Below are 12500 nucleotides of genomic sequence, written 5' to 3' on the forward strand. Positions count from 1 at the left end.
CAGTTCACGAAGCTTCGGAATTGCATTTTTGAACCCCCCCCCCACCGGAACCTCGAACCCCGGCTACGAGAAGCACACCCGTCCGATACATGTTATGAGAGAGAGAGAGAGAGAGAGAGAGAGGGAGGGAGGGAGAGAGAGAAATATGTGGATGGGTGTAATGACAGAGAGAGAGAGAGAGAGAGAGAGTAATGGACAGGAAAACGATAAAATAATTCTAACCTATCTAGATAGATATATAAATGAATGCTAGAGAGAGAGAGAGAGAGAGAGAGAGAGAGAGAGAGAGAGAGAGAGAGAGAGAGAGCGTTGTGATAGTGAAGAACGGTAAGACTGACCTACATAGATTAAAAAAATAGGTGTCAGACAGAGAGAGAGAGAGAGAGAGAGAGAGAGAGAGAGAGAGGCCAAATTCTTTCCCCCATCTCACCACGCAATGTCTTGAATATTTCCTACGCACCTTCACTCCTTCTTCTTATCATTATTTATTGCATTATTTTTCCACAATCTTTACTATTTATATTGCGATTTTATTTATCTTTATTTCTCTGCCTTAGTGGCCCCCGTGTAGTCGATAGGCACTGATTTAAACCTTATCACTTTAGTGGTTTATTAATTTTAGGTCAATATTATGTATGGTTTTGTTACCTGGATTATTATGTGTTTGTGTTTCTGTCTGTGTCTGTCTGTCTCTCTCAACACCCATCGACATTTTATTCCTCTCTCTCTCTCTCTCTCTCTCTCTCTCTCCATTTTCTATATTTTCTCACCCTTACACATCTAATTTATTTTCACCAAAAAAAAAAAAAATCGAATGAAGTTAATGAATAAGTCTGAAGGGGAGGGGAGGGGAGGGGAGGGGAGGGGAGGGGTTGAGGAAGGGACAAGAAGGGAGTTTGGGGAGAGGGGAGGGAGGGAAGAAGGGATGGAGGGGGCGAAGTATGAGAAAGGAAGGGAGGGAGGAAAGACAGAAGGAAGGGAGGAAGAGGGGTGAGGTAGGGGGAAGCAAGGGAGGGTGTGAGGAAGAGATGGAGGGGGAAGGTGGAGGGGTGGGGAGGGGAGAGAAGAAGGGACGGAAGGGGAGGGATAGGTAGGGAGTAGAGAGAGAGAGGAGGGGGGGGGTTGTGAAGGAAGATAGGGAGGGAAGGGTAGAGGAAGGGAGGAGAGGGGGTGAAGAGAGGGAGAGGAGAGGAAGGGAGAGGGGGATTTAGGAGGAAGAGGGTGGAGGGAAGGAGGGAAGAGGAGGGGGGGTGGGGGAAGGGGGAAGGGGGGTTGGGGAGGGGGGGGTAAGTGATGGCGGTGGTGTGAGGTAAACTGAGGCTTATGATACGTGTTTTTAGGGTTCATTTTCCAGTGGTAATGCGGTGTTTGTGTCGCTGTGTGTTTGTTATTGTGTAGCTTGTTTGTTTGTGTTGTTTGTTTGTTTGTGTTGTTTGTTTGTGTTGCTTTTTTTTGTGTTGTTTGTTTGTGTTGCTTTTTTTTGTGTTGTTTGTTTATTTGTGTTGCTTTCTTGTTTGTGTTGTTTGTTTGTTTGTGTTGTTTGTTTGTTTGTGTTGTTTGTTTGTGTTGTTTGTTTGTGTTGTTTGTTTGTTTGTGTTGTTTGTTTGTTTGTGTTGCTTGTTTGTTTGTTTTTGCTTTTTGCTGACATTTTTAGTAGTTCAATTTTGTTAGCTTGTTTATTTTGTTTGTTTTTCCTTTTTTAAACTCGAATCTAACAACATCTAACCAAACCCAAGAGATTAACCTAACTAACAAACTAACCTAACTTGACCTAAGAAAGCAAACGTAACCTAATCTTGACTTGCCTGGGTAAAAAAAAAAAAACAGTGAAAAAAATGGTATATGAAACAGAAATGAGTAACCGGGTCACCTTTGGTTGTGCAACTTCACCCGCACACACACACACACACACACACACACACACACACACACACATTAGGGATCAGAGGTCAGCGTATTTATTTTGGGGGTCAGAGGTCAGCATATTAGGGGTCAGAGGTCAGCATATTGATTTTTGGGGGTCAGAGGTCAGCGTATTTATTTTGGGGGGTAAGAGGTCAGTGTATTAGGGGTCAGAGGTCAGCGTATTGATTTTTGGGGGTCAGAGGTCAGCGTATTTATTTTGGGGGGTAAGAGGTCAGTGTATTAGGGGTCAGAGGTCAGCATATTAGGGGTCAGAGGTCAGTGAATTTATTTTTGGGAGTCAGCGGTCAGTGAATTTATTTTGGGGGGTCAGAGGTCAGTATATTAGGGGTCAGAGGTCAGCGTATTTATTTTGGGGGTCAGGGGGCAACGTATTTATTTTGGGGGGTGAGAGGTCATCGTATTAGGGGTCAGAGGTCAGCGTATTTATTTTGGGGGTCAGGGGTCAGCGTATTAGGGGTCAGAGGTCAGCGTATTTATTTTGGGGGGTCAGAGGTCAGCGTATTTATTTTGGGGGGTCAGAGGTCAGCGTATTTATTTTGGGGGGTCAGAGGTCAGCGTATTTATTTTGGGGGGTCAGAGGTCAGCGTATTTATTTTGGGGGGTCAGAGGTCATCGTATTAGGGGTCAGAGGTCAGCGTATTTATTTTGGGGGATCAGAGGTCAGCGTATTAGGGGTCAGAGGTCAGCGTATTTATTTTTGGAGGTCAGAGGTCATCGTATTAGGGGTCAGAGGTCAGCGTATTAGGGGTCAGAGGTCAGCGTATTAGGGGTCAGAGGTCAGCGTATTAATTTTGGGGGATCAGAGGTCAGCGTATTAGGGGTCAGAGGTCAGCGTATTTATTTTTGGAGGTCAGAGGTCAGCGTATTAGGGGTCAGAGGTCAGCGTATTTATTTTTGAGGGTCAGTGTGGTACGCTATCGAGGAAAATGGTCGCCAGGAGAGTCACTGGTGTTCCAGGGCAGGCCAACTGATTCACTCGCGTTGTTTATGACCTCGATGTTGGCTTACTTATGTGTTTGGTGTTTGGTTTCTCTCTCTCTCTCTCTCTCTCTCTCTCTCTCTCTCTCCCTCTCTCTCTCTCTCTCTCTCTTTTACTTATATTATTCTCTTCCTCTCTCTTCATTTTCCTTCAGGTTCTTCGTTGTCTTTACTTCCTTCGTTTTCCATTCTCCTGGTTTGTCGTTTTCCTCCTTTCTTTCCTTCCACTCTCTCTTTTCCTGTCTCAAACTTTCTCACCGCTTTCTTCTCTCTCCTTCAGTCTCTCCCCCTCTCTCTCTCCCTCTCTCTCTAAATTTCTCGAAGGCAGTGAGCGGGAATGAGAAGCCAGGGAGAGAGAGTGTAGTTTTAATTGAACCTTTCACCCACACCACACACACCCTCCTCTCCCCCTCTTCTCCCCTCCCTCCCCCTCCTCCTCTTTCCTCACCCCACCATCCCTCCTTCCTCTATCTCTCACCCCCTTCTCCCTTCCCCCTCCCCCTCTTTCCTCACCCCACCATCCCTCCTTCCTCTCTCTCTCTCTCACCCCTTACTCCCCCTCTTCCCCGCTCCCTTTCCCCTCCCCAAGTCTCCTTCCCCTCCTTCCCCTCCCCCACTCTCCCCTTCTTCCCCTCTCCCCCCTCCCTTCCCTCCCCCTCTTCTCTTCTTTGGACGCAAGGGAGGCGAGAGATGAAGGGGGAGAGAGAGAGAGAGAGAGAGAGAGAGAGAGAGAGAGAGAGAATGATAAAAACGGGAAATGGGCAAGGAAGAATAAGACAGAAATAGGAATGAGAGAGAGAAATGAGACAGACGGATAAGATAGATTAACAGAACGAGAATGGAGGGAAGGAAGGTATGAAGGGGGGAGGGGGGAGGGAGGAAGGAATACAAAGAGGAAGGAAGGGAGGAAGGAAGGAAGGATGGAAGAAAGGGAAGAAGGAAGAAAGGACGGACGGACGGACGGACGGAAGGAAGGAAGGACGGAAGGGAGGGAGACAAAGAGAATGGAAGGAAGGAAGGAAGGAAGGAAGACAAAGGAGGAGGATCGAAGGAGGGAAGGACCAGAGGAAATGAGGATATAAAAAAGGCCAGGAAGAGAGGAGGGAAGGAGGAAGGGAGGGAGAGAGAGGAGAAGGATGGGAGGGAGGGAGGAAGGGAGGGAGGAAGGAAGAGAGGGAGGGAGGGAGGGAGGAAGAGAGGGAGAAAGGGATGAAGGGGGAGGAGGGAAAGGGGAGGGGGAGAGAAGAAGAAAGGAATGAAGGAGGGAAGGTTGAAGAAGGATGAAGGAAGGAAGGAACGAAAGGAAGGAAGGCAGGAAGGAAGGAAGGAAAGAAAAGAAAGACTAAAAACAGACATGAAAGGAGGAAGTAAGGAGACCAGGAAGGAAGGGAAAGAGGAGGAGGAAGAGGAGGAGGAGGAGGAGGAGGAGAAAGAGGAGGAGGAGGAGGAGGAGGAGGAGGACAGTCACACAATGAAAGACAATGAAGATGAAAGTCACAGAAATGCGGGGTGAGAGAGAGAGAGAGAGAGAGAGAGAGAGAGAGAGAGAGAGAGAGAGAGAGAGAGAGAGAGAGAGAGAGCAAAAGACGGTGAAAAACAAGATAATTAACTCCCTTTCACAGTCGCTTTGTGTGTGTGTGTGTGTGTGTGTGTGTGTGTGTGTGTGTGTGTGTGTGTGTGTGTGTGCAATTCTCCAGACGGTTTTATTCAGCTGAGAGCCTAAAAATATAAGTACCAGGAAAATATATGGGAAAAAAGAAAAGGTGAGAGGACTGAAGAAACGAGAAATATTTAAAAAAAAAAAAAATGATGGCTATGACGTCAGAGCTGCAAATTTACCCCTTCCCTCCGAGTCCATCTATCTCTCTATCTATCTATCTATTCCGTGTCTATCTCTAGCTACGTATGATTGAGTCGTATGATAGCTAATGTCAGTGAGTCCATCTATCTATCTATCTATCTATTCCGTGTCTGTCTCTATTTATGTATGTTAACTAAATAGCTCACTACTGTTTAGTCCAATCAGAGTCTAAACTGGCCTATGGGTGGTGTTTGGGGAGGGGAAGAGGTCATTCGATTTTTGCCACAAGGGGTCTAAGGTCAAGTTCACACGCAAGGTCAACTTATTTTTTTCATCCGATTTTGACCTGACTTGGTGGAAAGGTTAAGGTTAAGACAGTGATAAAGAGATTCGAATTTGAGAACGATCAAAGGTCGTCAGAGGGAAAAGTCAAGGTCGAGGTCACTTGGTAAAGGTCAGAGGGAAAGGTCAAGGTCGAGGTCACTTGGTAAAGGTCAGAGGGAAAGGTCAAGGTCGAGGTCACTGGGTAAAGGTCAGAAAGATCAAGGTTGAGATCACTAGGTAAAGGTCAAGGTCGAGGTCATTAGGTACAGTCAACTCAAACATTTGGAGGAAGGGTTAAGGGTCAGGCAAAAATGACGTCAGACTCCGGGAGCAAGCAATCGAAGGCAGTGTGATGTATTCGGCCATTAGACCAGCTGATGGGGGTAATTACTCTCTGAATGCTCCTTCTTGTACTAACCCTCTCATGGTGTAGGCAACTCGTGCTATTTTCCATCTAAAGTCACGATTTTATTAAGATCCCGTTTTCACCTTGGTTAAGTAGCCTCCCCAACACCTGTCCCTCAGCGAATTATTTTTGGATCCGGCTGGTTATTATCATTTTGTATCTCACTTAGGCAGAGTTTATGGCGATATTAGAATGATTTAAGCAACACTGGAGACGGCAGTAACGTAAAATAAGCAAAATAAGTCGGTTAAGAAGAGGTGTTTGGGAGCTTCAGATGAGAATGCTGGCTACGGAATTATGTGGCCTTGAGGGAGTTAATACTGTTTTATTTTCTCGTGTGTTTCTCCTCAGCTGGCTCCCTCACTCCCCCTGCCTTCCCCTCCCGCACACTGCCTCCCTCCCCCTGTTTTCCTGAGCTCCTTCCCTCCCTCTGCTTTCCCCTCCCTCTGCTGGCTCCCTTCATCTGCCTTCCCCTCCCTCGCCTTGCCTCCCTCCACTGCGCTATCTTGCCAATAGATCAGAGTGTAAACACCGCCACGTGCTTAAGGCGCTGGTGTCTGGTTGTCATGGTAACGCGTCCCAGCTGACAAATGTAAACACAGAGTTGCCAAATGCCGCTACTTACGGGTCATTACGGGGGAAACTGCTTTTAATTCCTGATTATGTTTTTTATTTGCATACAGGAAAAATATTAGGGATATGTGATAATCTTATGATGGTGGTAATTTGTCCTAAATATAAAAAAAATGCATTAGTTTTGCTTTATATAATGAAAAAAAATTGGGCCTCATATTGTTATAATTATCAGCATTATTTTCACTCATCTTTATCACCATCATCATCATCATCACTGTCATCTTCATCATCATCGTTATCTTTATCATCATCATCATTATTATTATTATTATTATTATTATTATTATTATTGTGTTGTTATTTTGATATTCTACAGTATATTAGTGGGCCTTAAACAAGTGAGATTATTCCTGTCTATAAGAAAGGAAATCAGTTTGTCCATCTATCGATCTATCTTTCCATCTATCCGTCATCTATCTATCCATCTACCCATCTGTCTATCTATCCATCCATCCATCAATATATCTTTTCATTTACCTATCTATCCATCTATCTATATATCCGTCTATCTATCAATCCATCCATCCACCCAACTATCCATCCACCCATCCATTTATATATCTGTCTATCCATCTATCTATCTATCTGTCTATCTATTAATCCATCCAGCCATCCAACTATCCATCCACTCATCCATTTAACTATTTATATATCTGTCTATGCATGTCTATCTATCTACAGTATCTATCTATCTATCTATCTATCTTTTCTTTCAACACTTAATATTCAGTGTGATGCTCTTCCTACCCCCGCGGCTAATTCCTTCAACTCTCATGAATAGCAAGTATCTCTCTCTCTCTCTCTCTCTCTCTCTCTCTCACTTTCATCAACATTCATGAAAAACAAGTCTGTCTCTGTCTCTGTCTGTCTGTCTATCTGTCTGTCTGTCTCTCTCTCTAGGGTCGCACCACTCATAACCCTGCCTCACACACACACACACACACACACACACACACACACACACACACACACACCCTTGCTTCCTCCCACCGTGTCACTCTCAACACTTACTACAGAATTATTATTATCTTCGCCATTTTAGTCCTTCTGCAGTTCCCTATACCCCATTTCGAGGGATAGAGGGGAAACTTGAGGACGTGTATATTTTAACAGGGTGTACTCAGTCCTCGTATATAAGAATTACTAGTGTCATTAATTTTTTCCCTCCTATACGACCAGCTTAGAGAGAGAGAAAAGAGAGAGAAGAGAGAGAGAGAGAGAGAGAGAGAGAGAGAGAGAGAGAGAGAGAGAGAGAGAGAGAGAGAGAGAGAGAGAGAGCAACTTCTTTCACGGTTAAAAAAAAATGCTTTGAACGATGAAACAGACAGACTACGAACACTGAACATCTCTCTCTCTCTCTCTCTCTCTCTCTCTCTCTCTCTCTCTCTCTCTCTCTCTCTCGCGTTAGCGTGGAGCGAGAGAAAGCCACTGAAAGAATCACCAAGCAAGCAAGATATGAGACACAACACTGGACCAAAAATGATAAAGACAGATAAAGATGGGACGACAAGGTAACGATAAAAGACAAGAGGGTAAACAGACGCGTGAGATAATAAAGATAGTGAGATAATAAAGATAGTGAGATAAAAAAGAAATGCAGGTAACGTTATAAAAATACCCAAATTAACAGAAAAAGACGAACAGTAAAAAAATATATATAAAAAAACTCAAGGTATTGTAGGAAAGAGATGGTTTGGCAATGAGGAGGAGGATGGATGAGAGACTGACTAGAAGAGGAAATGTGAGTGAAAAGGGGAGAGGGGAAAAAGAAGCCCAAGGGTGAGATGGGGTATTGGAGCAAAGTGATATCAGAGAAAGGTGTGTGTAAGCTGGAGGGAAGGCAGCTGAACAGTAGAGGAGGGGGTGACATGGAGGCGATTTGTTTGTGTCCACCCCTACGGGGTTAAAGCGTCTGGGTGTAGATAGATAGACAGATAGATAGATAAACAGACAGACAGATAGATACATAGGTAGATGGATAGATAGACATACAGACAGACATATTAAAGACAGTAAGAAAAAGATGTTTGATAACACAGAGGTGAAAATGAGAGAGAGAGAGAGAGAGAGAGAGAGAGAGAGAGAGAGAGAGAGAGAGAGAGAGAGTTGATGGAGGGAGTGAGACCTATTGATTATTCTTCCTAACTTCTTTATTGGTCTTATCGTGGCTGTGTAAGCTGCACACACACACACACACACACACACACACACACACGTACTAACCCCTTCTCTCTCTGTTTTGCTTGTCCATCTGTCTTCCTCTGTCTCTGTCTGTCTGTCTGTTTCTCACTCTATCTTTGTCTGTCTGTCTGTCTGTCTGTCTGTCTGTCTGTCTCTCTCTGTTTTGACTGTCCGTCTGTCTGTCTGCCTCTGTCTGTCTGTCTGTCTGTCTGTCTGTCTGTCTCTCTCTCTCTCCCAGGAACCATCAATACTCGCTCACACACACCCATCGGTCACTTACATAACACTTAAGTGACGCGAGGCCACTTAAGTGTTGAATAAAGTAATTTGGAGTTTAAGAGTTACCCCTTACTTACATACAAATATATACATACATACATACACACATACATACATACGTACATACACATATATTACACAGATACATACATACATACACATATATACATACATACATACACATACTTAAATGCATACATACATACATACATACACATATACTTAAATGCATACCTACATACATATGTACATACACACATACATGCATACATATATACTTAAATGCATACCTACATACATACTCACATACATATATACAGACACACATACATACATACATCATACATAGACACAAAAACAAAATTCTCAGATATTTATGCACACACACACACACACACACACACACACACACACACACACACACACACACACACACACACACACTCTCTCTCTCTCACACACACACACACACACAGGTCTTAAGGAAGCACGTAATCTCGCTCCACCTCTTCCAAGTCCTCTCTTATTCCCGTGAGTCGTATCCTGGCGTGTATTTACGGTGTAGGGGGTGTATTGGCTTCCTGTGTATCATGTATTATGCACAGGACACAGGCTGGGGGGGGAGGGGTATGGAGCAGGAGGGGAGGGGGAATGGAGTGGAGAAGTATGGAGAAATATCGAACGAGATGGATGATGAGTATGAGGAAGTGGGTGAAGGAAGGAGAAAGGAGGAAGACAGGAAGAGGAAAAATAAGTATGAGGCATAAGGGGTACGGGGAACGGAGTGAAGTGGTACAGGGAAATTCGAAAAGGGGTATCCGGCGTTGCCCAGGAAAACCCCTATGATTGCGCATACCGGCATTATATACCCTGCATGGCCACTCCCCCCTGAGAGATGGACCTATTCCCACCATGGACCTATATTCCCACTACCCACCCACCTATCAACCTTTCCCAACCGCACTACCCACCCACCCTGCCCCACCACACCCTCCCACCCACCCCACCAATCCACCCATTACACCCATTGTAGGTAGTGTGATTGGAAAAGTAAAAACTCTACGGAAATTAACCACCACATTTCCACCATGCTGTAGGTAATAATAATAGGGTTGTTGAAGTAAATAAACTCTACGGTAATTAACCGCCATATTTCCACAATGGTGACGTTTTTCTGTAGTTCTCGTCTTGGCCATCAGAGGCGCCACTCTAGCCACTGGGATGTACATATTTAATTCGTCGCAAAAAGCTACACCTGTTAGAGCTGTTTAGAGAGCTGTATATGCATCCCCCTTGATTTTCATTGAGGACAGACAGACAGGCAGACAGATAAATAGAAAAGATAGACAGACAGAGAGACAGAGAAAGACAGATAGAAAGACAGACCGACAGAGAGACAGACAGAGTGATAGAAAGACACAGACAGACAGACAGTGATAGAAAGACACAGACAGACAGATAGATAGATAGACAGACAGACAGACAGATAGAAAGACAGACAGGCAGAAAGACAGACAAACTTCCTCTTTTATATATATACAGACGGGATGGGGCAGACAAGGAATATGAGAAAGAATATTTACGAAGAAGAAAGAGGGAGTGTAAGAAAGAAGAGAGTGAAAGAAAGTATGAAGAGTGAAGGGTGATAAATACGAGGAGGACGAGTATGACGGAAGAGAGTGAGAAAGTATGAGAGGAAGGGGTATGGAGGGGTGGAGCGAGGGGGAGAATGACGAAGTATGCAGCAAGAGGGGTATGTCCTAGCATGAAAAAGATGTGTGAAGGAATATGAAGGAATAAATATGAAAGCATGAGATAGGAGGGATAATAAGGAGCATGAGGAAGGAAGGAGGAGAAGAAGACTGAGAAGAATAACTGAGAATGAGATAAGAAAGATATGGGATGGAGAGGAATGGAGGAAGGAAGGAAAGAAGGAAGAAGAAGGAATAAAGGAAGTATGAGAGATGGTATGGGCAGAATTGAAAGGAGTGTAGGTGAGAGAGATAGAGATAGAGAGAGAGAGAGAGAGAGAGAGAGAGAGAGAGAGAGAGAGATCAATATTCAATAGTATGTACGGAGACACCTACATACTGACACATACATACATAATAACATACCTACATACATACATACATACATACACACGTACATAAATACATACATACATACATACATATACACATACATAAATACACACAAGTACATAAATACACACACATACATACATACATACATATACACATACCCATTCAAATACACACACAGCCTATTTCAAAATCCATTATCACGCTAACCTACACACTGTACACCCTCGCATCCACAGCAACTACACAGCATTTCCAACATACACAGCCATACACAGCGTCCATCCATTAGGCGACACACTGGCACTTACACCGCTATACACAGCCAGTATATTCAGCCAGGGGTATATCTTTCACTGAATATAACGAGCATATATGTAGGGAAAGTTTACAATTATTTCCCCGGTACGCTCATACACTACGCACATAGAGGCTTACACACACACACATATCTACATACATACATACAGAGAGAGAGAGAGAGAGATATCTGTTTGCATACACAGATACACAATCATAAATGGAGAGAGAGAGAGAATCAGTTCTCATACAAATACATAATCATACACTGACATACATTTATACATCTATCTATTACCTGACGCAGCGTCCTGAGAGGGGTATGTGTCCCTACTCATCAAGGAACCCCCCCTCCCCCACAGCCCCACCACCTCACCCCCCCCCACACACTCACCTACACTCCTTTCACCTTAACTTGGCCCAGATTTTCGTCCTTTTGCCGCTTATTTCACGTAGCTCAGTGGCAGATAAAACAATGCTGAGGCTCTACTTCTTTCCCACTGCACTTCTTCGTGACTAGCATCCATATTATAGTGAGATGGGAATTTTGTGTCAAGTTAAAGTGAATGGAGTATTGCCAATCACTCATTTTCCATTCGCCTTTTTTTTTTTTTAACGCTCTCTCTCTCTCTCTCTCTCTCTCTCTCTTACAAGGAACCATCGATACCGTGTGACATACTGAAACGCACACAACCTACACACACACACACACACACACACACACACATAGGGATAGAGAGAGATAGATAGAGAGAGAGAGAGAGAGAGAGGACATCAATCCATATACTCACTCAAATATACACAGAATTTATACGTACATAAATACACATACACACATACAGCCATCCATAACATACCTACATATTTCCACACATACATAGCCTCTACCTTAGCGCGTGCACACACACACACACACACACACACACTAACAGAGAGCCATCCAAACACACGCCCACACACACACACACACACAGTGCCATCCAAACACACGCCCACACACACTTCAAGGTACACATGGATTAGGTACACACACACACGCGCACACACACGCACACGGGAAAAACACACACAGTTACCGTAGTTGACCGCGCTTTTGACAAACTTTTAATGGTGTTTGAGAATTGACAGAGGGGAGGGGAGGGGAGGGGAGGGGAGGGGAGGGGAGGGAGAGGAAGGAGAAGGAATGAAAATGGAAAGGGGAGGGAAGGGGAGAGAAGGGGAGGGAGGGGAGAGAAAGAGAGATATAGGTGAAAGGTGGGGGAAGTTGGGAGAGGGGAAGGGGAGGGGGGAAAAGAGGGGATGGAAGGGGAGAGAGGGGAGAGGGAGGGGGAAAGGAAGAAAGAGGGAGGAGGGGAGAGGAGGGGAGGGGAGAAGAGAAGAAAGGGGAAGGAAAAAGAGGAAGGGAAAGAGAAGAGTGAGGGTAGGAAAAAAGAGGAGGTGGAGGGGAAGAGAGGGAGGGAGAGAAGAGGAGGAGGTAGGGAGAACGTGGAGAGGGAGAGGTGGAGAGGGGGAGAGGGGAGGAGGAGGAGATGGAGAGGGAGGAAGGGAGGGGAAGGGTGGAAGTGGAAAAAGTTTGTAAGTGGAG

The 12500-nt window shown here is 44.6% G+C and overlaps 1 protein-coding gene across 1 annotated transcript in view; it reads right to left on the minus strand.

The window, feature by feature from the left end:
• LOC145392173 (uncharacterized) overlaps positions 1-12500 on the minus strand; it is a 74856-nt gene that overhangs the window by 54716 nt on the left and 7640 nt on the right. The gene's annotated exons all lie outside the window — the stretch shown is intronic.

The sequence above is a fragment of the Coenobita brevimanus genome, chromosome 21 (genome assembly GCF_032717465.1).
Source record: "Coenobita brevimanus isolate Jiangsu-jjx chromosome 21, ASM3271746v2, whole genome shotgun sequence".
Lineage (NCBI taxonomy): Eukaryota > Metazoa > Arthropoda > Malacostraca > Decapoda > Coenobitidae > Coenobita > Coenobita brevimanus.